This window comes from Ailuropoda melanoleuca, chromosome 8 (assembly GCF_002007445.2).
Source record: "Ailuropoda melanoleuca isolate Jingjing chromosome 8, ASM200744v2, whole genome shotgun sequence".
NCBI lineage: Eukaryota > Metazoa > Chordata > Mammalia > Carnivora > Ursidae > Ailuropoda > Ailuropoda melanoleuca.
In genome coordinates, this window is record NC_048225.1 from 20,413,268 (window position 1) to 20,436,512 (window position 23,245).

A 23,245-nucleotide genomic window follows, 5' to 3' on the forward strand; every position below is an offset into this window, starting at 1 on the left:
GGGCAGTGGAGAAAGAGAACACTCTACACATTTGTGAGGTGTTACAGGTGGAGAAGTGACAGGCTTGAAATGGAGGGTGGGGGGTGGTGAAGGTCAGGCTGCATCAGGGATGAGACCCCATTTTCTGGCTTGGGCATTTGGGTAAGTGTGTGTGTGGGGGGGTGGCGTCCTGAAAACCGGGACAAGACAGTGTACTCCATGAAAAGTCCATGTAATTCCTCTGGATGTGGGACTGCCAGGCCCAAATCCCAGCAAATGCTGGGCAGCTTTGTTACTGCCCCCACCCCCACCCCCACGCCTTCACCAACAGGGTCTGGGGGTTGCATGTGTCAGCCCACTCCTTTAAGGGGGTCCTACACAGCTGCGTCCGTAGAGCTCTTTAATGCACCTGTATGAGCGAAGCTTTGAGCTAAGTGGGTCACCCATTGGCTCTGACTTCTGTCCCAGGCAACATAACCTATATGAGGCCTTTGAGGATTGCTCAAGCAAGCTCCTGCGATAAAAGGCTGCCTCTTCCAAAATGTTTTTCATTTCATCATCAAGAAAGAGTAGGAAGGCCCTTCCTGATATGTTTGGGTTGGAAATGAAGAATAATCTTTTACCATGTGGAGAATCAAGTATATCCAGAAGTGTTTTTATGCCTCCGAGGCATTTTTTTTTAGGTCCCTGGAGGCTTGCCAGCAACAGTAGTGGTAATAGTAGCAAAAGCAGTAATAATGATTCCTCCATTTATCAAGGCCCGCTATGCACATGCACATAGTATCTCATTTAGTCCTTGCAATAACCCTATGGGTGTAGCTATTATTGTTGGCTCTATTCTACAGAGGAGGGAATGGAGGCCAAAAAGAGGTTAAGGCAGCAGGCTACCAGGGCTCCCCTGCCTCTAGTTTCCCTCTCAGAGTCAAAGAAGAAGGGAGTCTGGCCAGACCAGAGCCCGTTTGGGGGTAGCTGAGTGCCAGGAGAAGTGGCTTAGCTCAGTCCCTCCACATGCTATTTTCCCTGCTGCTTTTCACACCTCCTGTTATGTACTACTTTTTGCAGTTTATATATCCTAACTCCTTCATTCGGTCCTTCATTCACGTCTACATGTCCTTCAAAGCCCCGCACAAATGCCACTGACTCCTGGGCAGAGCCAGAACTTTCTTCCTCCCAGGATCCCAGAATACATACATTTCTCAATTATAGCTGCTGATCTGTAGTTATTTCTTCACACGTCTGTCACCTCAGCTCTACTCTGGTTTTTCCTTAGGAAGGGATTGAAGCTCACTCCTATTTATATTCCTGGTACCCAGCAGAGGGCCTGGCACACAGTAGGTTTTCTATGAATAAATATCTGCTATTAGGGATGCCAGGATGCTTAGGAGGGAGTCTGGGGTCCGAGTAAAAGCAATCCCCTGTCCCCTGTCCATTACAGAAGGAACAGGATGCCTAGAGATGCTCCAGATTGGGCTTGACGCCTCGGGGCGACCCCCGGTAATAAGGGGGAAGCCGTCAGGAACAAAAATCTCTCTTTGCACTCTGGGAAAACGTGGGACTTGAAGTAAGCATTCCTCCAGGGCGGGAGGACTCAAGGAAGCGGGCCTTTAGCTGGATGTTTATTCTGATGAGGTGCTTATGTAACACCAGGCTTCCTGGGGCTCCCGGGACTGAAGAGAGCACACCCCAAGGAGACAAACAAATGGAGGCAGCAACCACTTGGGCTATTAGGCAACTCAAGTGAAGAGGTGGACGCATCTGACATCTGCAAAAATTCAGCACCAGGGCAATTGCCAGGCAGCTCTTTACAAAGAATAAAAAGTGTCTTTAAATAATCGAGTGCAAAAAGTCACCAATAGTTTCCCATCTCCCCAACTCTCGCTCCGACTGCCATTCCTCCAAGGCAGTGATAGGGTGCTGAGAGATTCTGACCTTGGGAGAGGCGAGGGGCCACCTCTGTAGCAGCTCTCTCCTTGGCCAAAAGCATCAGGGCTCTGGTCTGAGGGCAGTGAGGGCAGCAAGGGAAGAAAAGGGAGGAAGCCACGGGTCTTGGTCGCTACCCAGCTGCGTGACCTTGGGAAAGTGGCTTACCCTTCTAAGCCTCAGTCTGTGCATCTGTAAGATGAAGAGATCCGTCAGCTCTGCCCTGCCTGACGTGCATCTGAGGATCTGTGCCCTGGGGCCATGTGGATCATGATCCCTTTGTGATACTACCACTCATCCAAGTTGGGTAGCACAGAATCCTCTGCCTGCTCCGGCCAGCTCTCTCCCCTCCACCTCCACAGCCGCACTGGGTGTCCCTGCCTCACTTTCACTGAGGACACAGATCTAGGTGAATTCCAAGTCTAAGGTCCCCTGGGGCTTTTGGAAACAATAGACAAGGCCTCCTGAGCCCAAGGGAAATGAGAAACTGACCTGCTTGCGGCCGAACAATGGGCAATTTGGGATCCTAGAATGGAGCTCAACAGAACATTACTTTGTTCATTTCATAAACATTTATTGAGGACCTTCCAGGGGCCAGGCATTGTGCTAGATACTGAGGCTATAACAGTGCATACACAACCCCTGTCTGTTCAGGATTTACAGTTCTAGCAGATATTCCAGGCCAGTGCCCCCACTCTTCTCCATTTTATAGATGACTGAGAAAATAAGGCCTGGGAGAGGAAATAACTATCCCAAGGTCATACATCCAGTTAGTGGACTTGGTGGTATCAAAACCCACATTGTGACGATGAAAATGAGCTAATCCAGGCTGAGGACTCAGAGCCACGCCTGGTACCTACCCGGTCACTCTACATGTGTTTCATTATGTTTCCAGACTCTGGGAGCATTTCCCTTTGTCCCACAGCCCCTCATTGGCCAAGCTCCAGCCTCCTTCTTATCTTGAGGCCAGGTGTTTTAGATGTGACTGGGCCACCCCCAGGGTGAGATTGAGAAAGGGAAGAGGAAGATGGGCCTGGGCATTTTATTCTTTCATTCAGCCAATGCTTATTATGGAGAGCTTGCCACATGCCTGGCACTTTGGCCACATTGCTGAACAACGCTGACACACCCCCTACCCTTAAGGAATTTATATTTTAGTGGGAGAGGGGGGTGGGCAATGAACCCTACATAAACCAGATATTTTCAGAATGAGACGAGGGTTATGGAAATTGTGTTCAGGATGGTAGACTACAGATTAACCAGGATGGTGGGTTAGGGGGTGATGATGAAGGTGGGGGTGGGAACAGGGGGGCAGGTTTTGTTCACTTCTGGAAACTTCAGGGAGGCAGGGTTTTGGTGAGTCTCTGCACTGCTCGAACATACGAGAGCCTCTAAAGCTCAGCATCCCAAATAAATGTATCAATACTGAGATTGCTTCTCCCTGCCACCCCCAGCCCCCAGCAGTGGGTAATACATCCAGTCTAGACTCAGTTTTCCCTAGGATCCCCTTGGAGGTTTCAGTGGCCTCCCTCCATTACAACTTGGAATCTACAATCTGTGAAATGGGGAACTTAGCCTACCCAGGAACCAATTTCCAGAATGATAGGAGTGAAGCCTGCAGTCCTGAGGAACCACAGAAAATACTTCATTCCAGGGCAGTGGCAACCACTGGGGACTAGAGCAGCATCCCCATTTCCTGTGCAGGGAAAATCTACTCTTCCTTCCCCCCAGGCCCCTCAACAGTCTGGGCACCTGCTTGTCTAGGGATCAAAGACTTCCTCTGGATTACATGACCCTGCGTCCAGTCAGCAGGGGAGCCCTTGAGTGGGTGGCCCCAACACTGGCACCCTAAGACACCATCACCAAGGGACTGGGATCTCCCAGGCCATCTCATGGTTAGGGATCACCTGGCCTTGGTCTTGCTGTACTTCAGGACTCAACAATGTCAGGGGCCTTCCTAGGGGCTTAGACAAGGCAAAAATCCAAGCAAACCTAGACCATGGTTTTGGTTTCTTACACTACTGCGTATGCCTGGGACCACAAAAGGTCATCTTGCCCATCCCCCTGTCTCTAGGCAGGACTGTACTTAACCAACCAATAGACCAAACAGATGAAAATCTCCCCTGTTTCTAGGAATCACCATTCACAAAAAGTAAAGGGGGAATCCAAAGAGGAAGGAAATGGATTAGTGCCTGGGGTGCCATGTTCTTGGGCAAGTTCAGGAGAGAGGAAGCCAGGCCCTGGAGTCTTGGGACTGGGTTTCTGGATGTGGAAGTCCACTGAATCCATCTCTCCCGACGTCCATCAGAAGCATCCTTAAAAGAGAGATTTGACTCAGAATGAAGAGTCCTCTCTCCTCTCAGTCTCTTCCCCCACTGCCCTGAACCCTAGCAGGTCACCTCAGGGACAAACGCAGGAACAACCAAAACATTCTCAACCTGATGGTACTCAACTGTGTGTGTCTCTATGTGTGCGTGTGTGTGTGTGTGTGTGTGTGTGTGTGTGTGTGTGTGTTTGGGGTAGGGGAGAGGGGAGCAGGCCAGAGATTCCATCCAGTAAGTACCCCGGTGCTCACTAAGCCAGTCCTGGGGCTGACAGACCCCGGGCTCCCCAAGGAGGCCTACCCACTTAGCTCTGAAGATGGGTTGTCAGCTGAGCCTCCCCTACCAGCATCCCTGATCCTCACACCCCAATCCTCAGAGCTCTCTTTTTGTCCACCAATCCCCAGACTTGGTAGCCCTCGAGAGATGCTTTCTTCCCAGGTGGTTGGCCACTTCCTGGTTTCTCAGCAGATAAAGCCCACTGCTCTTCTCCGGCTCAGCTGCTGGAGTGGTTGCAAATTTCTTAGTAATGATCTTCCTTCAGGAGCAGGGGAGACAGAGGAGCTGCCTCCGCTGCTGCCTCGGCTGCTGCCAACATCAAAGCTTTCCATGTGGCTTTGGTAGAATGTTAAGAATTGCGAGATAATTAAGTTGCATTTCTGTGCAATGTTTACTGTTGCTCTCAACCAATCACTATTCCATAGGGGCTAATCTGTGTAGGGTTTTTTTTTTTTCCTTTGCAGTGCCTGTTTGTACCACATTCTTCATTATGCTTCAGTTACAATTTTAATTTTACTATTATTAAGTCTTCCCCAAAGCTGTATTATTCTGCGCCTCTGAGCTGGAATTCCTGATTTGGGGACTGTTTGCATCTGGGCCTGTTCACAAATGATTGTTCTTGTTTACAAAAGAACATCCATTAAAACTCAGCACTGGAGGAATCCTGGCTCCCTTCCCACCTCCCTGCCCCAGCTCACCTGGTTGTAGGAGGTAGGGGAGAGGGAGCAGAAGGAATCTGGCAATTGCCGAGATTTTGCTCCTGAAAGAGGATCTTCGTGTCCTGCAGTGGCCAAGGGCGTGGATAGGAAGTTGAGTGCGTGGGGGCCGGGCAGTGAGCTGGAGGCTTCGTTTTCATACCGATAGTCAAGGGCTCCGTGTTTCTTTGTAGCCAGGCAGCGTAGCCTGATGGTTAGGAGCGTGGGTATTGGAATCAGATCTGGGTTAGAAAGGGTGAAAATGGGTAAATGTTTTCGAATGGGGCACTCCAGATGGTAAGGATGTCAAGGGTAGGTGAAGTTATGATCCTATCCTAATGATATTTCTGTCATTCTACCTCCTGTCTGCTTTGCTCCCTCCGTCACCCATCTGAAGCTTGCTTGCTCACTTGGCTTTGCCTAGGCCTGCCTCTCAGCTCGTCACTCCTAAGCCAGTGTAGTGGGATAGGAAGCACTTTCCATATGTTCTCAATGACTTGGGGAGTGGTAGGAATTGGTCACCTGCCCTCCCAAGAAGGAAAGAATGGCAGACTCCTGGGGGGCCTGAGCTTGCGGGCAGAATGAGACCCTGCCCCAGATGAAGGTGGCCAGCCTTAGGGTTTGGAGAGCTCGGAGCCGGCTGCACCCTCCCACTGCCGAGCTGGGTGGCTGGGCCTGGCACAGCCCACTCAGCCAGTCTCTCCAGCTCTCCAGTCCACACCCACCCTGGCGTCCCTGCAGTTTCGACTTCCTCCCGGAGGTGCTGGGGCTTCTTTCCTCCTCTGTCACCCCGTTCCCCCATGCCGCCACGCACACACTAAAACCATAACTTTTTCCCCCGTTCCCATTATCTCTAACCCATATACTCCAGGAAGTTTAATTTGTTCTCGGTAGTAATCACCATTAACTAGAAATTGTCTTTCTCTGTGTAAACACGTCATTAGTGAAGCTGGTTTTCTGCAGGGTCCAGATTTCATTTTTATTAAAATGAAACACTTTCAGGCGCCTCACTGTGTCCAAGGAGAGAGAGTATAATTTTAACCCATTGGGTTGGCCACAGATAATTGGGCTGGCATTTGATTGGACGATTAGGGAAATATCTCCTTTGCATGCAGTATAATTTGCATTTTTTTCCCACTTATATGAAGCTAAGTCATGCTTTCGTACACAGGCAGTTTTAATGAGCATTATAAATCCTAATGAATATATTTTCATGTTCATTTTATTGGCTTGTTTTTATTACTAGAGGTCTGAAAAACAGGGCCAGTGAGGGAGCCGCCAAAGAAATGGCAAGGAGAGGAGCCCTGTGGCAGCCTTGCCCCCCTCCTTCCTGCCTCCCCTGGCTGCCAGGGGGTAGAGGGCTCTGGCTGAGGTGGGAGGTGGGCCGGAGGGGTCATCCCGACTCTCTTTGACCTCTTTAACCCAAAGCAGAAGTTGCTTGAGGCCCCAGGGGATGCAGAGAATGTGTCCCTCCCGCCTCCCCCATCCTGGGGCCCACAGAGCCCCTGCTGCAGCCTGGCCCCCCCTCTGCAGCCTGAGAACTGTCAGAGCCCTGAACCCTACTTCATCTTGGCCTGGAACGGAACAGGCAGTGAAGTACTTCTGCACAGGGTCTGGCACGTTCTAGGAACTCCTTGCAGGTTGGCCAAACAGAATCAGCTTGAATTCTGATTCATAAGGAGTTACCATCATCAGAGCACTGGTTTGCAAACATGGCCCTAAAAGGCAGTTAACGAGTGCAGAAAGCACAGCTCTCTCCTGGAAGATTCAGAAGGTACATCAATATCTTAGGCCTCAGAACATCATTATGAGTATCAGCGGTTTTGGCGTTCTGCTTCTCTCCCCATTCATTTGTGAATCCATTCATTGAATAAACATGGCGGGGTGGGGGCCCCTTCTGTGTTCTAGGCACTGAGCCAGGACACATACAAAGTGGTCCCTAAAATCTCTCCCAGCTCCAACATTTAAAAAATTCCTGCAATAAGTGACCAGTCAAGTAACCTTTTTGTTCCAGCTTGTGGCTCTGGTTCTGAATCACTGTCTGTAACCAGGAATTTGATCTCTTTCCATCGGGCCCCCTAAGACCCTCTGTTGCGCCTGGGCCCTCATGTCCCAGTGCGTCAGTGCTCACAGGCATCTGCCAGACCAGGCCTTTTGTGTTTGTCTCCACACACTGAACCTGGCCCTGCAGATTCCCCTGCTTGACCCTTTGCCTTTTTTCCAGCTGAAGGGCATCCTTGGCATGTCCCCCGCTCAGGACCCTGGGGAGGGCCCACCTTCCCTGGCTTCCAAGGACCGAGCAGCTCTTGGCCACGGACCCTGCCGTGGGGAGCCTGGCTGGAGGCCTGTCTGGTCTCCTGTGCTATGTGCCCACTGCCCTCCTTCCGCACAACCTGCTCTCTGCTGACAGTTCCAACCCACTCCTCATCCCCAACCCCTTTTCTTTCTGTTTGTTTGTTTTTTCATCAGAAAGATAGTTGCTGCTTATATAGGCTGGGGATTTTAAGGATGTCTCAGAAGTAAGTTCAACTTAAAACTAGTTCAGTGCCCTTTGCCACCATCTCTTCAAAATGGCAGCTCGGCCCTTCGGGGCAACCTTCCCTGTGGAAGCAGGCACTCACCTGGGCTTTGGCTGCATCTTCTCCCACCCCCACCACCACGCACACAGACACAGCTGAACGTGTCTCACTGGGCCCTTCCAGGCAACTAGGGCAATGTTATGCTTTCTGGCTGTACAGAGACGATTACCGATCAACTCCCAGGTACTAGCTTCTGTAAGAAATGGGAAGCGACAGAGGCCCCATGGCGTAGTGGGAAGGTGCTGGCCCACAGTGGAAGACCTTGGTTGATTCTGGCTTTGTTGCTTTCAAACGCATGAGCTCAGGTCAACTTCTCACTTCTCTGGGTCTCTTTCTCCTCATCTGACACACGGGAATAATAATCCCCACCCAGGTCACAGGGGGTAGGGCAGATTTAAATGAAATAATGGTCGTGGGCACTGTAAGCACCCGTCATTATTCAGGCAGAATGTGACCAAGTCCCAGAGTGATTCAGACCATGGTCCTGGGTCATGGCCCATTTCTCACCTTGGAAGAGCTGGCGAGAGGGTAAAAAGATGCTTGCTGTCAGGAGGGGATGTTGGGTGTTTGTGTATCTGTCTTTATCAAGAAGGAGAGATAGAAGGAAGCTCCGGCTAGAGTTTCACCATTGGCACGGTTTCAGAAGTCTGATTTTTACCCTCGCCACCACAGTTTGCTTGTACACACCCATCACTGCCAAGTGAGTGCCTGCACTTGGCCTCAAGAAATGGGCAGGACTCGGGGAGCCTGGGTAGCTCAGTCTGTTAAGCGTCTAACTCTTGATTTCACCTCCGTTCATGATCTCAGGGCCATGTGATCGAGCTCCACATCCATGAAGCCTGCTTAAGACTCTCTCCCTCTCCCTCCGCCCCTCCCCACCCCGCCCCTCCTCCCTCTCTTAAAAAGAAGGAAGGAAGGAAGGAAGGAAGGAAGGAAGGAAGGAAGGAAGGAAGGAAATGGGCAGGACTCTCCCATGGACCTCTCTTTCCCTGGAGAGTGTAGTGCCTCGGCCTCTATTGTGTATGCGTGTAGGGTGCTCTGTTGCTGAGAAACCACTGTGTCACATGGTAGGTCAGTTTTGTCTTCTGTTAAGACTGCAAACTTCTTCTGGACAGGGGCCCTTGTCCAAGACTTTTTCCACATGCCCCCTCTTTACCACCACACCCACGGTGCTAGGCATACAGTCAACTGCTCAAAAAATACCTTTTGATGCCCTCACTGGCCAGGGCAGGCTCCAGGCACCTCTTAGCCAGCGCATCTCACCCCCAAGTCAAGGCTAAGTGTCCGTAACTGACAGTTGGTCTTGCTTAGAAGGTGGAGAGGTGGGCCAGAGGAGTAGGACGTTAGCTTCGATGCTGTTCTTGTTGAGTCTGCAAACCCGATAGAAATCACTCGCCTGAGATACCAGATTGCCTTCTTTTTTAAAATTATTATGTTACATTAGTCACCATACAGTACATCATTAGTTTTTGATGTAGTGTTCCATGATTCATTGTTTGCGTGTAACACCTGGTGCTCCGTGCAATATGTGCCCTCCTTAATACCCATCACCGGGCTACCCCAGTCCCCCACCCCCTTCCCCTATGAAGCCCTCAGTCTCTTTCCTGGAGTCCATAATCTGTCATGGTTCATCTCCCCCTCCGATTCCCCCCCCTTCATTTTTCCCTTCCTTTTCTAATGTCCTCCATGCTATTCCTTATGTTCTCATGTAAGTGAAACCATATGATAATTGCCTTTCTCTGCTTGACTTACTTCACTTAGCATAATCCCCTCCAGTTCCATCCATGTCGACGCAAATGGTGGGTATTCATCCTTTCTGATGGCTGAGTAATATTCCACTTTATATATGGACCACGTCTTCTTTATCCATTCGTCTGTTGAAGGGCAAAAATATGGAGCGCTTCACAAATTCGCATGTCATCCTTGCGCAGGGGCCATGCTAATCTCTGTATCGTTCCAATTTTAGTATATGTGCTGCCAAAGCGAGCACCAGGTTGCCTTTTAAAAAAGTGGTGAAATGGAAAAGCGAGCTGCTGGGCCGGTGCAGAGCTAGGGCTTCAGTTATGGAGTGTAATGATGTTGGCTCATTCCGGAGCTGTGCCAGGAGTCTCGTGTCGGTGGAGCAAAGCCTCTGTAAAGAGAGCAACTTCCCAACAGCTCAAGAGGGTGACAGGATCCAGAGCAGCCCTCCAGCCACCTGTGACCAACTATTTGATGATGGCTGGAGGGGAAGAATATGAAAAAGGGTGTTCATTCATTAGGAGCAGTGAGATTGGGTTCTGGAGGAAGAATGGGGCCATCTGCTCACAAGGCATTGCCTTGGGCCCCAGTTCTAGATGAGGAAGGGCAACCAAAGAGGGAGCAGGCCCAAGTCTCCTTTGAGAGGTGGGGATGAGGGTCAGAGCAAACCCGGTATGAGGCCAGATGTACAGGGAATGGCAGGCAGCTGGTGTTCCGGCTGCTGTGAGGGATGGCTGGCCGATGGGGCTGCCCCAGGGAGAACCATCTCTCCTCTCTGGCTGGGGGGTGTTTGTTTAGAGTCCTGGATGCAGATTAGCCTGGCCTGTCTTGCAGCTTCACACTGCGGAAGGGAGGCTGGTTGGTGAGTTTGCTTTAGGCCACTTGGGGAGCTCAAAGCATGATGGGACGGCAGGAGATGCCTCCTTGAAACCTATTTTAATGCCCCCCCCGACCCCTGCCCCTTCTCTGCTCCCTTCTCTTTGTGGGGAGTCCTCGGCAGGCCTGTCTTTGTTTTGGGGGAAGGAATACTCCACCAAGGCTCTCCTGTCCCATTCCCGGTACCTCGTTACCTCTCTCCTCTAACTTTCCCTGCCTCTCCTAGCTCTCCAGCTCCCTTTCCTGCTGTTCCCCACTGCTCCCAGCTCACTCTCCTTTTCTTCTTCATGTACCCGTCTTTCTGTGGTCAGCTTTGGGTGCACCCTTTGTTCAGTGATGCCCCCTTACCCTCTGTGGGGCATCCCGCAGTGATGCCTAGTTAGATGCTTCCCATCTGTGCTGAGCCCACGACTCTGCAGTGGGCACTCAGTTGGTGCAGGGAGGGCCGAAAGCAACTCTGTCGTGCCCTGGTTGTGTGACTGGGCACCAATTCCTCCTCGTCTGCGGGCCTCGGTTTCCCCAGAAATGCGATGGGGAGGATGCTCCCTGCTTCATAAAAGACCTCCTCTCCCTGGAGTCAAGCTCTGCTCCCCTCCCCCACCCTCACCCCCTCCTGCCTGGGCAGACTTAGCCACTCCCTTCCTGGCTGGAGCAGGGGGAAGGCCGTGCTGGGCTTGGGGGTGGGGGCAAATGGAGGGGAGCTGCTGCCGGGACTAGTTTAGGCAAACAGCAGGGACTGCTGGCGGAGGCTCCAGCCCCCACTTACGCTGTAACAGCTGCAGTCCAGCTGCTGGCATCCCTGCTGGGGGAGCGTGCTAAACCTCTCCGGGGTCAGCACTGTGGTATGTCGGTTTCCATAGCAACCAGCCAACGGGCCACTTTCTCAGAACAATTCCCCTACTCAGCCGGGTTCTGGACTTAGCTCAGCCCAAGGGCATGTGGCTGAGGAGCAAAGCAGGAGGGGGAGAGGCTGCCCGAGGGCCAGACTGGGCCCCACAGAAGTGGCTATCTCGAGCCTTTGCACAAAGGGCATGGACCAGAGGACAAGACAAGCAGACGATCTTTCGGTCCTGGCTCTCCCTCGCCCCCTCTCTCTGCTCCCCCGCAACCCCTGCCCATCCACAGACCGCCCAGCTCGGCCTGGTTGGAAGAAGTGTCAGGTCTTTGTCTGGATCTGGACAACAGCTGCCTTGGCTGGGCTTAGAGCTGGGAGGAGATAGTCCCAGAATGATGTATAATGGGAGGGGGAGGGGGCCTCCATCTCTGCACCCTCCTTCCAGCTCTTCCTGGCCCATCGGAATCCTGTTCGCCCCAACCCCAGTGACCTCAACAAAGCTGGGGTTATAATCGGTTCTCTCCCCATTTTTAGAGGGTGGGAAAGGTCACCTTTCTCAAGCCCCTTAGGAATAAACTCCCTGAACCTGAGAGGTTAGTGCCTTGCCTGACCTTTTCAGAAAGGCAGACTCATTGGAGGAGAGGAAGTAGACTAGGAGCTACCTACCGGGGGACCTTGATCCGTTTCTGGATGGCATGGGGGGGGCGTTCGGGCTGGGGGGTGGAGGGGTGGGCATCACTCCCCTGCCCTCTCCACTCTGCCTGGTTGAGCTCCCTGTTTAGCTGCAAAAACTCTGATAGGTGTCAGTTCTTTCCGCAGCTCTTTTAGAAGGCAGCTCAGGCTACTGTGGACTTGGGGGCCCTGGGACTTTGTCACTGGACAGGAGTTCATTTCCAGGAAGGAGCCGTTAGCAAATGGGGAAACTGAGGTCAAGGATAGTGTCTCTGAGTAGGCCTAATATCTGCAGGGTTGGGCCTGGGGGCTAGGATGTGGCATCCTGGGTGTTCCCTGCTAAGACCTGGGGAGGTGTAGAGTATTCTTGGGGTGACCTGTCTAGCTGTTTTGCTCCTCTATTCTGTTAAATGGTTCCTCACTTTTAAGGGGCCTAGTTCTTCATTCCCCTCCCTCGCCCCATTAAAAGGAGGGGACAGGTGTCCTTTCTTCCATGCACCACAGCTGCAGCCGGGCACATTTCCCCTAATCCCTGGAAACAGGTGTGGAGTGATTCTCAACCCCCGAGGGATGAGGGGCATTCAGGAAGGTGGCCAATTTTAGAAGCTGCAGATTCCCATCCTCCTCTGGCCCCATCTGTGAAATGGGAGAGTTGCCTTAGACCAGCACTTCCCAAAGTGGACCCTGTAGCAAAGAGGGCTCTGTGGGGAGAAAAGGAGTTCCAAAGCCAAGCAAGTTTGGGTAAAGCCGCATTAACACCCCCTTTTAAAGAGTCATAGGACCTGTTAACAATTTTCAAGATTTTAAGTCCGGCACTAAAGGAAACCCAGTGAAGCCTAGAGCCTCCTCGGCATGAATGACCGTGGCACCCTTGTTTCGAGTCGTGTGAACAAAGCCACCCTGGCAAACACCAGCCTTTACAAGAAGTTCCAGAGCTTTTCTCTGTCCAAGGTTGTCATCCCCATCTAAGATGCCCCCAGCACTTCCCAGCACCACAGGCGGCCCCAGAACAAGCCTCCCCTTGTTTCCCTGCTCTTGGGTGGGAGGCACAGCAACACTGCTTTCTGCCCTCCTGCCCTCTTCCACCACCTCACTCTGGCTGGCCTCTCAGCTTTGCTCAGCTTATCTCCATTGCAGTTGGAGACACCGGTGTCTGGGGCAGGGAGAGGCCTTGCCCTAGATGTTCAAAGAGTCAGGGCAGAGCTGGGGGAGCGGTACAGGGCTGTCTCAGGTTTCCCATGGGAGTGAAGCCCTCACGCCTTCACCCTCCACCCTGACTGCCCCCGGGGTGTCTGTGGGTCATCTGCTTTTACTGCTTTGAAAAGTGAGGCAATGCTTCTAGAGCAAAGAGAGGAGAAAATTCTCGCTGCCAAGTATCTAGGAAGAAGACCCTGAATGGAGAAGCTTCAAAAATGAAAAGTGCCCCTCTCCTCTCCACTCTCTCAACTGTCAGAAATAACACCTCACATCCTCCAGCCTTTAAACTTTCCAAAGGCCTTGCGTGTACATGAGGAGAGAGCTGCAATGTGGCCGAGTACGTGGGGGCCGCAGAGCAGAACACCTGGGCTCCAGCCCAGACCCATGACCGACGGGGTCTCTGCCCACAGGCGGGCCACTTCGGCCTTCTGCCCTAGTGTCGCATCTCTCAGAAGGCAAGAAGAGTTCCTTTCTCGCAGGGTTCTTGTGACAATGGGGTGACACTGTAAATGTGGTAATGGCTGGTGTGGGCATGCACGAGAGGCTCCGTAAGCATAGCTTAGGAGAATTAAACCCCCACTAAGTAAGATTTCTCTTAGTTTGGAAAGGAGAAAACTGACACTCAAACGAAGTAAGTGACTTGTCCGAGGTCACACACTGGTCTGTCCCCTGACCCCCAGTTCTTCACTTTCCCACTTTACCTCATTTCAGGAAAATGTTCTGAGGTGGGCCTGTATCTCATTGTTTCTTCAGGGCTTTTAACAACTGTGATTCCCTTTGCTCTTGAACTTTCCTTCTTGCTCATGAAAATAGGATATTTGCATGAGAGAGACTGCAAGACAGACCTGCTTTTTTTGGAGGGGTGGGGTAGGGGGCGTAGAGGTGGGAAGGGGGTATCAGTTCCTTTGCAAACCGCTTTTTGAAAATGAAAGTAGATTTATGAATTAAGATGATCTCATCTCTGTTTGCCAAGAGCCCCTCCCTCTGAGCAAGGGAGAGCTTTTTCTCCTTCCTTCCTCTTTCCTGGCTGCCCAGGCCCTCTACCCTGCCCTCAGGAGCCTTTCTTTCCCTCTGTCTCCTTACAGCAGCAAAACCAGTCTATACACAGGATCTGGGGGTCAGGAAAGGCCTCAGTGCTTTCTTCCTAATCTTGACCCAGGTTTTAAATCATTTTATTTAGCACAAGAAAATGAGTGTAGAATAGGAGGAAATGAGAAAAACAAGAATGCCTATAATGTGCTATGCACTACACTAGGATCTTAGGAGTGTGCCTTCTGCAAACATCGGATCTCTCTTTTGATAAGGTGAGAGAGAGGTGAGAGAGAGGCTGGTGAGAGTCCTTGGGAGTAAGGGGTTCACTTCTGCAAGGGGTTCACCAACATCACCGTGTCTGTTACAGTTATCAGCCACAGCACGACCCCTGATCAATATATTCCATTGGTTAAGCTACCTTCTTTCTTGCTATCTCCGTCCCTCCTTTATCATCTGAAAATTTCACAACCAGTGAGATCGGGAAGGGTGGGTAGACTTATTGGTTAGGCTCAAACAACTGGTCTACCAGACTTACTTCCGGATGCTTGTGCGCATGGTCCTGGGCCCTCACGGCTCTAACTCCGAGCCTGATAGTGCTCTCTGAGGAGCCAACAGGAGGATGTGCTTGTCCCAGAGGCTCCAGAGGAGACTGGCTATCTCTGAAGCTGGTCCTTTTGAGCTCATCCCATCACGCCCTCTACCTGGCTGGGGGCCTCTCTTTCCTTGCCCTTTCAGGAGGAGACTCTGTGAATTATGTGAGAGAGACAACGAAGGAACCGCTTAGAGGGATTCTGCTCTCCAGACATTAAACTGGGATGATTTCTAGCTCTGCTCATCTCATTTAAAGGGCTGGCTCTACTCCAGCAGGTATCTGGGAAGTAGAAACAACAAACAACCCCAAACATCTCTCTGCGCCAGATCCCCACCACAGGCGCGATTTCCTGCTCAGCTTTCTGATGGAGGGAGCACGTGTGTGTGTGTGTGTGTGTGTGTGTGTGTGTGTGTATGTGTGTGTGTGTGGGTGAGCGGGTGCGTGTGTGTTTTCTCTGCTGATTTACAGGCGCTTTGTGGATCAGTAGACGCAAGAGGAGGAGTGGGGCTGGGGGCAGGGAATTGTCTCTAAGCAGAGGCCTGATTAGAACAAGGAGCTAATCAGCACTATTTATGAAGGTATTTTGCACAGGAATTTGTGGTAAGTGATGCAAGGGGGGTGGTATGCTATGAGAGAGAGAAGGAAGAAAACACCACATCCGCGCTGACAATCTAAAGCCCAAGGGTCAGAGGAATGCTCAGACTTTGAGACAACTTTGTCAACAGCTCTCCTCTAAGGGTCTCTGGCCTCAAGGTCACTGAGAGTCTCAGAAGGAAAGCAGGAGCAAGAACACAGCAGACCCGTCAGGTGAGCAGAGTGTGGCCACACTTTCCCACATTGCGCTCAACCTGAAAGTGTAGGCCTGCCTGGCAGGCCGGCTGCGCAGAAATCAGGGAACAGGGTTAAAAAGCATCTCAGCCCAGGTTTTCTTTTCCTTCCATGTCCAGTATTTGGGAACCCTGTGCTGGAGAAGCTGCGTCCTAACAGTGGGAGGAATTTTAATTTGGAGTAGGGAGGCCTTGGACCTGTCATATGACCTTTCAGAACCTGGGGGTTCCTGTGTATCAAATGAAGACTGACAACAGCATCTTTGTCACTGCGTCACTGAGTGGAACTGTAGGGTCAGATGTGATGTGGGAAAGGGCTTTTTAAAGGAACGCAGATGTATGTTTTGTGATTATCATGGGTGTGTTTGCTCACCAGCTTAATGCTGGGTTGGGGACTATAGCTAAAGCTTGGAAGTAATGCCCTAGTGTTACTCTCTCAACTGTGATCTTCAAGAAGTTATTTCTTCCTTGCATTCAAATTAATTCTGGTTTGCAGAATTTAAAATTGTGTTATTTAAAACATATAAAGCTGATCTGGTAGGCTTTAGAATAAAAGCTCCCAGAGGGCAGGGGGGCCTGGAATTGGGTGTGACAAAATCTCTTGTTTCAAGGAGAAATCAGTCCTATGGGAACATTTCTTCTATGCCCACAAGGTCTGGACTTGGGCAAGCACTTTAAACCCACAGCTTGGCTACATCATCTCTGAGAATTCTGTGGCCGTCTCGGGGAGAGCCAAGGAGGCCAGGAAGTGGCTTCAGTCCCATCGGTCATTCTGGCGCCAGAAACCCAACAACAGTGGCTTCCTGGAGTGGAGTTGGGGGAGGTGTCTGGTGGGGGATGGGTGCCATGGCAGAGGGGGATGGATGCTACTTTTCTCATGCCCCCTTTTATCCCTAGGGCTGTCAGAGGTGGTCCCTGGAACAGTGACCATAATGTGTCTTATGGGAGGAGAAGGATGAAAGAGATGGGAATTCTTGTAAATTTTTAATCTGAAAAATAAAGAAAGTGTGAATTAGAATTAATGCAGGTATTAAATATTTAAACTTTCTGTACTCACTTTCATTTTTAACATATTCTTCCCTCAAAAGCCTCGATAACGTTTGTCAGATTTGTTCTCAAGATGTCCCTCTCTCTCCACCTCCCCCTAGCCCCAGCCCCAAAGTTAGACCACAGGTATTCATCATCCTGATGGAAATTTTCATTTTATTTCTCCTACAGGAACTGTCTGATCTCTCTCTTTATATTTATGCTTTCTCTATATGGTAGTGTAAATAATTAATTCCATTATAAACATATCCTATGCAAAATATTTATTAGAAAAAATAACTCTTTAATTTGGCATGTCATTTAATTCCATTTTGTAATCATAGCACATGGGTTACAATTACTGGCAGAGCTGGGGAATCCAGCCTGTCTGCTAACACTTGCAGAGGGGTGACAAAGTCTCCCAGACCTAAGCCCGCTTGGCCCCTTGACCATTTGCTACTTGTGTGCTTTTGGCTGATGGAGGCGGGTGGTGTCCACCATCCAGTGTGGGGCTGGGAGTGAGTCTGGAAATGAGATAGGAGACTCACTTCTCCCTTCAGCAGAATGGGGGTGGGGGTATTCTAGCTCTTTTCAAGTGCATTTAGTAGCATGCACTCCAAAGGCTGCCGGGACACTTAGACATAGGCCATTTTTACATGTTCCAGAGTTGGGGGGGGGGGCACAGTGGTGTTTCTTGGAGTTTGGGTGAGTTTCCACATAGGATCGGCTTGGGGAATAGTAACAAATAGTTCCTAGAGATTGGGGTTCATGCATGCCTTCATTTAACAAATATTTATTGAGTGCTTCATGTGCTGGGCATCGTGGTTGGCACTAGAAATACACAGTAAACAAGACAGGCGATGGAGATGGGAATGTCAGCAATTCCTGAAGGTTCTGCCATCGCCTCTGCTCATTCTCTGCCCCCAGGAAACAATCTTTCTGGCTAGCTTAAGGAATCTGTCTGCCAGAGAAGATCCTCTCCCGAGTTTCAAAGACTCATGGCTAGCATTTGAATAACTCAGGGTTCCTGCCTTTCTTGGTTCCAATGGGCTTATTTATCACTGCTTTGCAAAGAAGACTGTAGCTGGCACCAGCCCACTCTCCCGGCGATCCTGAAAGCTAAACAAATGACCTTAACATTCTCTTCTTCTGGCCTTCAGTTATGGTTCTTCCTCTGCAGTCAGGCGAGTGGCTCTTTCCAAAGATGGCTGACCCTGCCAGGGCATCCTTCTCCATGCATGCTCTCAAGGGCCCAGAATTTGGGCTGAAGCCTTGGGGATTTTAATTTCAGTGTTTATGTAGCATTTGTTAGCCTTTTCTCCTATTGACTATCTTTTCTAATTGTCCCATGCCAGGCATGGTTCAGTGTGTGTTGCCAAACTAAAAATCTCCTACATGCTTATGGCTCAGACTCTCGTGAATTGGTTCAAAGGGTACGAGAGAACGAGGGAACAACGGATGACCTGGAAACATCTTTATTTTGTAGTTAGCCATTCGCCACTCTTTGTCTGGAAGGCCAGTGCAGCCTCTTAGCCTTTCCTCCACTGAGGAAAAAAATTAAAGCAAGAGGCACCCAGCTCCCAGTCTGCCTAACCAGAAGAGCTCTTCTGATGCTCTCTATAATTCGTATCTTCCAAAATAGGATGGCAGGAGGAAACAAGGAGATCATAACTGCCCCCCATCTCCTCCACACACATGGGCCCTGGATGTGGGTCTGTGACAGGAGTGGGCTATTTTGGGAGGGTGACATCTGACTTGAGAGGCCCTATGTGAGGGGTTCTGCAGGACTGTCAGGGGCTCTCACTTGACTGGGATCAAAGAGGTTGAGTCTTGGGTGCCTTGGGAATGAGACAGAAGTTTCTACAGGGGTGACCCCTCGTTGACTCTATTTCTGTGTTCTTTACAGGGAGCTGATGATCCTATTTAGGGATTTGGAGGAAGGAAATTTGAATAACTTCATTTTCCTATGCCCTACCATTCTCTCCTCCCTACGGCAGTGGCCATGAGACTTCCACCCTCGGACTGGGTCCTACCCAGGCTCTATGATGTATTCTGGCTTTCTTTTGGGGGAAGATTTTAAGGGGCTCTGGGTTAGCTCTGCAAGTCCAACTTGGCCCTTTGCCCTTCTTTTAGAAAATGGGCTTTTGCCATTATGCCCTGTCTGAGGGACTCATGATCTCTTTCTGGATTTTTCCGATGCCAAATGCTGCCTAGATGTGTGTTCCATGTTCTTCTTCCTTGAATGGACCTTCTCTCATCATTTGCACTGAGATGGCTCCCAGCCCCTACCTTCATCCCACATCGGTGATCCAGCGGCAGCCCCACTTCTGTTTTCACTCCTTCATTCACTATTTAGCAGGCAGACGTTCTATCTCAGAGCACTCTGCTGAGCACCTGGTTATCGGAGGCGGCCCAGTCCCTGCCCCTGAGAAGGCTCTGGCTTCAGTTCTACTTAGTCCTTCAATGTCTATCCTGTCATGAAAATAGCAGAGTTGAGGAAAAGATAATAGCAACTTGATGGCTTATTCAAGATAAAAAAAAATCCCGCAAGGCCCATAAAGAAGGATCTCTTCTGTGGGCTGTGCTCCAGTTCATAGCCCAGAGCCTGTCCTTGGCTCCACTCGGCCCACAGAGCCCAGAAATGAGGTGACTCTAACAGGAGCCATGGAGGGGCTGGCCTGCAGATGGGGAAGCCACCGTGGTCCACATCCCACGACAGATGAACTAGCAGCTCCCTCAGTCCTGTTAATAAAACCTACTCTTGTTTTACTGACGTCTCTCGCCTGGCGTGGCGGTGCCACAGGCCATCAGCACTACAGTGACAAGCCTGGAGAACAACAAGCCCACAGCCGCTCGATGCCCTTTATTAAACCCAACACATATCCAATAACCCAGGCCTCTTGCCGGGGCTCCTGGAACATTTGGAACAAATTCCGTGGAGGCTTGGAGGGAGGGGGGAGCTAGGTGCTGGCAGCGGTGGGGCCGCTGGGTCCCAACACCCGGGTGTTTTTGCACAAGTCTGTCTCAACGTGACTGATGGTGCGTCCTCCGTGATTGGTCCGCTGATGGAGGATCTAAGCCTGGATGAATAGTAGCTGACATATACAGAGGCCGTCCCGACGTACTGAGCACTGGCTCACATGTTATCTCACAGAGAGTTTGCACCTGCCCTGATGTAGATTCTGTTGTCCCAGCTTTACAGGGGAGGTGACGGGACAGAAAGTCTAAGTGACTTGCCACGGTCACGTGACTAACGTATGGGATAACCAAGCCTTTCAGTCAGGATCTTCTGATTGTATATCCATGTTCCTCTGATGGGCCACGTACTTCTGTTCTGTCCCTTCCGTACTGTGCAGGATTCAGGCCTTGCTCTGCCACGGACCTGGGATGGGGATGGAAAAGAGGCCCCTCGGGATTTGATCTTGTCAAGTAAACGGGGCACAGGGACAAGTCTCTGGCTTCCTCCCAGAGGATCAGCGTTCTTCTTTATGCCCTGCTCCCTTGTCATTCCCGTTTATCCCACGCCCTCAGTGTTGGGTCCTGGTGTGTCTGGAAGAACGCAGTGAGGCCATGCATTCTTGAAGCTGTTTGCAAAGGGGACTTCTTCACCTGCCTTGTGCTTCTTGCTTCTGGGGGGAGGCAGGGGAGACGAAGCACCTCTGAGAGGCTCTCTCCCTGGTCTGGCTGCAGTGCAGGAAGGAGGTCCCGTGAGGGGAGTCACAGCCAAAAGCCGTACAAGTCATTAGGCCATCACTCTGGAGCCTGAGCAAAGCATTCTGATGCATCAGTCATGGATTTGAGAAAACTCGCAGCCTGTTTGCCTAAAAGTATGCCCTGCTCCCCGGAAGCCGCGATGAGAGGCCAAGCGTCAGGCCAGGGAACAGTGGCTATGCTGTCAGGAAGGCAGCTGATAAGATGAACAGATTCCCCAGGTGAGGCTCAGAGGTCACGGATGCGTATTTGCCTTTGCAGCCCACGTTGCTTTCTACCACTTGAAATTCTCCTAAAAACCCAGAGGAGCAGCTGAAAATATCCCAGGTAATATGAAAATGAATAACAGCTCAGCAAACAGAGCCCAGCTTCTGAGCAAACAGCTGAGAAGGCGGGCAGCCCAGGCAAAATGAGAAAAGGAGAGAATTCAAAAGGAGGGTGGGCAAATAGAAGGAGGAGAAGGAAGGGGGGCATGGGGGGCAGGAGGAAGCCAGTTCGGGGCGTCAGCCACCAGTTTTCTTGGCTCTCAGTTGCCCTCTGCCCTGGAGACTCCCTTTTGGCCACCCTTCTCCCTAGGGGGTGAGGAAAAATGGTGCAAAGAAAACGTTTCTCAGCTTTGGCCAAGATGAAGAGACATTTTGGTGCAAAATGCCTCATAGTCTGGGGTCTTATACAGTCTTTTTCTATGTGGAAGGGAATTTGGGAGTGAGGATTGGTGGGCAGTGTGCCTTCCTGAGTTAGGGGCCTGAGTTCCAGATCCAGCTGTCACTGTGTAGCTTTGTGGGCTTTTGTGAGCGACAGCTTCCTGATTAGCAAAATGAGAAGGTGATTTTGGGGAGCAGGGGGAGTCCTTTCAGAGCTAACATTGTATAGTTTTTTGGAGTTGAGTGGGGTTATTTTTTTGCATAATCACAAAGACTTGAATCAGTGCTTAATTGCTTGTTGCACTGCGTGATACAAGATGGTGTAGGTGTGGCTAACCCTCAAGGAACTTATCCTCTAAGACACACATGGGATGTGGACAGTCATGTGAGCAGGAACGAGCAAAATAAGAACCTTCTTGGGGGGCGCCTGGGTGGCACAGCGGTTAAGCGTCTGCCTTCAGCTCAGGGCGTGATCCCGGCGATATGGGATCGAGCCCCACATCAGGCTCCTCTGCTATGAGCCTGCTTCTTCCTCTCCCACTCCCCCCTGCTTGTGTTCCCTCTCTCTCTGGCTGTCTCTATCTCTGTCGNAAAAAAAAAAAAAAATCTTAAAAAAAAAAAAAAAAAAAAAAAGAACCTTCTTGGATATTCTGAGTAAGACCGGGGAGTGGCCAAATGAGAAGTTGCTTCCTCCTGACAATGGTGATGGTAGCGTTATGCTGGCTCTGGGGCCAGAGGGTAGAATTGGAGGACCTAATATCTATGACAGCTCCCATTTATTGAATGTCCAGAGGTATACCGAACACTTTGCATTTATTATCTTGCTTACCTTGATACTAATCCTTTGAGCTAAGTGTGATTATTATCCTCCCTTTGCGGATGGGACTCAGAGAACTAAAGTTTCTTGCCTGTGGTCACATAATGCAGGCCTTACCCAGGTTTGAATGATGCAGGGGTCCACACCCCTAACCGCTGTGCCACATGGCGTTCCATGACCTGGGGGAGGGAGTGATGCACCTCAGAAGGGTGAGGGCTATTTAGCAGCAGTAGACTAGGTCTCCCCGCTCCCAGAGAGGGAGGGTCCTCTTCCCTCACAAGAGTACGGGAGTCATGCCTTGTGGGGCTCTGTCACCTCCGCAGCGCTGGCCCGATGCACTGGAGCTCCACCAGTTCACCTAGGAGAGCTGTTTGTCAAACTGTAGCCATTTTTTTAACCCTTTAATAAACTAGAAAACAAACTGCATAACAGCCACAGCACCAAGAGCACAGACAAGGATGTGCCAGCAAGGGTGCAGTGGGGGCAACAAGAGCAGACAACCAAGAGGAAGATTGACCTGGGGCTGGGGGCCAGGCCCAGCCTCGGCTAGGTTCTGTGGGCAATGGCCTCGGGCTACTCTCTCAGTTGCTGGCCTTCCTCCCTGAATAGTCTAGGATCCTGGAAGGCTGAAGGATCATCTGACAGGGATGTGAGAATAAACAGAAAATCTTCCTTTAGGTGGAGGGTTAATCCAGGGTGCTAAGAGAATGTCCAAGTCCAAGATGCTATGTGTCCCACGTGTCTATTATGTGGTGGCTAGGAGCCAGGCATGGCTGCAGGTCCGGTCCTGGGCACAGAGGTCAGGGAGACAGCAGCGCCTGTCCTCATGGAGCTCACATCTCATTCATATTTCCTCTCCGCCTCCGTGCTAGGTCTCAGAGTCCCCTCTCCCCCTCCTGTCCAGCCACAGATTGCTTCCTTCAGGCAGTCAATCAAGGAACATGAAGTACCTACCATGTGCAAAGCCTTGTTGTAAGGGCAAGGAATAGTGCTGAACAAGGCAGAGGCCCTGCTGTTTGGGAGTTCCAATTCTAAGTGGGGAGAGAGAGTGAATAAACAGGGAAGCATGTATGGAAAGAAGAAAACGTTAGGCGCTGGTGAATGCTATGAGAAAGATAAAGTAGGTGCCATGGGAGTGCGCCTTGGCTGGTGTTGGGGGAGGCTCTCTGAGGATGGGAGATCTGCATCAAAACATGGTGGATGGGAAGGTGGCAGCCACATATGGACAGGAGGGAAGAACATCTCCGTTGGAAGGAAAAGGAAAGGCAGAATCACCAATGGGCCTAGACCCATGCACCTGGGAATTAGTAGAGGACAGAGAGAGCACAGAGAGAAATGAGATCAGAGAGGCGGATAGGGGCCATTCAAAGGGTCTTAGGAGGCCATGCACAGGCATTTGGATCTACTCCACACTGAGTGGAGAGCCATCGGAAGGTTGTCAGTAGGGAGGGGAGTGAAGAGAGCTGACTGAGTCTGCTATAGAAAGACCCCTCTGGCTGCTGT

General features: G+C 50.9%; 1 protein-coding gene and 1 non-coding gene across 7 annotated transcripts in view; one reads left to right on the forward strand and one right to left on the reverse strand.

The window, feature by feature from the left end:
• Positions 1-23,245, forward strand: part of PKNOX2 (PBX/knotted 1 homeobox 2) — a 315,083-nt gene that overhangs the window by 146,257 nt on the left and 145,581 nt on the right. The window lies entirely within an intron of this gene.
• On the reverse strand, positions 9,660-9,763 carry LOC117803661. The gene has a single exon (XR_004627598.1). It is a non-coding gene; the product is annotated as a U6 spliceosomal RNA (small nuclear RNA).